This window comes from Octopus bimaculoides, chromosome 4 (assembly GCF_001194135.2).
Source record: "Octopus bimaculoides isolate UCB-OBI-ISO-001 chromosome 4, ASM119413v2, whole genome shotgun sequence".
In the NCBI taxonomy this organism is placed as follows: domain Eukaryota; kingdom Metazoa; phylum Mollusca; class Cephalopoda; order Octopoda; family Octopodidae; genus Octopus; species Octopus bimaculoides.
The window spans coordinates 147,061,578-147,064,077 of NC_068984.1; the positions used below are offsets into that span (position 1 = coordinate 147,061,578).

At 35.3% G+C, this 2,500-nt stretch overlaps 1 protein-coding gene across 6 annotated transcripts in view; it reads left to right on the forward strand.

Annotated features, from left to right (window-relative positions):
• LOC106884251 (RNA-binding protein 24-A) overlaps window positions 1-2,500 on the forward strand; it is a 121,315-nt gene that overhangs the window by 100,308 nt on the left and 18,507 nt on the right. The gene's annotated exons all lie outside the window — the stretch shown is intronic.

Consider the following 2,500-nt stretch of genomic DNA (forward strand, 5'->3'; position numbering starts at 1 on the left):
ACACACACACACAAAAAAAAATCAATCATACATGATAGAGGTGAGCTTGCAAAAACGATATTTTAGTGAAGTTTTTGATTCTAAGCTTTTACCTCACCTATTACATAATAGTCTCTTCTCAGTTAAATGCCATGCAGTATCATGTCAACTAACATTCTGTACAGAGAACCGTCTGTTCAGACCATCAACAGCAAAATATTACATACATACGTTCATACATACATGCGTGCATACATACATACATACATACATACATACATACATACATACATACATACTTACATACATACATACATACATACATCCCGATATATGAATATATTTTTCAACTTCGTCATGTTTCTCCTTCTAGTTTGGTGGATTTGGTTTGATTTTAGAACTCTTCCAGACTAATTCTTAGTCGTGAATCCTTCTTTTGTTGTTTATTTTTGCTGTCTGTGTGTCCACCTCATTATTGGTTGCAGTACTGCTGCTGCTGCTGTTGTTGCTGCTACTGCTGCTGTTGTTGTTGTTGTTGTTGTTGTTGTTGATGATTATGATGATGCTGTGATTGCTGGAGTTGAAGTTGTCTGAGTTTGGTTCTCATATTTACTGACATTAAATACAATTTGAATTAGATATATGTGCTGTTAGCTTATTGTTACTTTGGTTAATGTTCTGATATATATAGCATACAAATGTTGTTGAGTATGATGATGATGATGATGATGATGATGATGATGATGGTGGTTGTGGTGGTGGTGTTGGTAGTGGTGATGATGGTGGTGAAGACAGTGATGACAGTGGTGGTAATACATGTTAAGGGAAGTATATACAGTGGATTAAATCAATACCAGTGTTTAATTTATCGGCCCCATGGAGAAGAAATGTGAAAGTTTCTCGCAGTGAATTTTGAACTTAGGGCGTAGCTTGAGGAAACAAAATATGGCAATGCGTTTAGTCAGGTATTACTGCTCTCTCTCTCTCTCTCTCTCTCTCTCTCTCTCTCTCTCTCTACTGCCCTCATAATCATAATAATATCTTACATTGAGACAAAGTGACAAATAATTGACGAAAGAGAATAGAGTCGTAGAATCGCCCCCCACCACCAATCCATTCTGCTTACCAAAACAAATTAATAACTCATCGACGACGAAGATTTGAAACGAAAGAATAAACAAATGCTTGTGCCAAATGTGACCAACTCCATATCAACAGGGGAGATAATCTCTGATGTGTACTTTTTTTTATTGGGGGTGGGGGGTTCAAGCTAATGCAAACCTGCGTACAATATTTCTCGATGCTATTCAGAATATTCTTAGTAACGTCACTGCCGTCCCTCGTCCTGTTGCTATCTTCCCACTCTTTTGTATATAAGACTTAGAGTTTTTTTGATTCAGTTTTCGTCTGCATCTATTCTTGTTTTCGGTCTCCAAGCTACATTTTATCATGGAAATTGTTTCTCTTCTAAGGCTTCATATTCTGCTTATCTCTATTTCTAAATCTTTATATCTGACTAATTTCTCCATCGCTTTTATTAGGTTGTCGGTTGAATCCATTCGCTTTTCCCTTTTTTTCTACTTGGTATTCCATCGTTATGTCTAAATAGAGATAACATTTATTCAAATTTCAAAAGTTATGAACAAAAGTTGTGAAGAAAGGACTACAAAACAAAAAGCAAAAAAGAAAAAAAACGTTAACCATAACAATATAAAATACTTTTCTGTTAATTCAAATGAAATCGCTGTTGGAGTTAACTCATCAATGATCTATATTTCTTTCCGTGGTCAATTTCTTTTACTCTCTCTTTCTCTGTATACACTAACATCTTCAGAATATGGTAATTCAAAATATTATTATTTTCAGTGGTTGATTCGCTGATACATTGGAACATTTGTACTGATGTTCCACGCTGTTTCTTCTTGTTCTTTATGTTCTCATTTCTCCAGGATAAATTTTGCCTTATATATACATATACGTATTTTTTCCGTCGTTGTTTATGCCACTCTTAAGAATTTTTGGCAGTGGTTGTGTATATACATATATTCATATTTTAATGTTTGTATATATGTTAGTATAACTGTATATAAATGTAAGGACTAATTGGTTAAGATCAGAAGTTTTTCTAAAAGAAGTTCTTTTTTGATGGACCGGATTCGCTGAAAGATAAATTTACTTCCCAAAATGACTCCCTTGCAGCAGTTCTTTAGTTCAGACACAACAAAAATGGGCACGAATTTTATATGGCATTTCTTTCAGGTCAAGGGCGCTCAGTGGTGTGCCCCATCCATGCCACTTGCAACTGTAAAAGATTTGTAATATTCGTACTTCATCATCAAGATTATCATTAGCATCGTTTCATTATTATCATCACCATCATCATCATCATCATCATTGCTTTTGCACAGCTTCTAACGCTGGAGATGTACTACGGTGTCAGCTGTTCACTACCAGTGAACTAAGGTAAAACCTCTTATTTTTCGACCACCTTCCGGAGTATTCAAGCAGTTCCAAGCAGTGC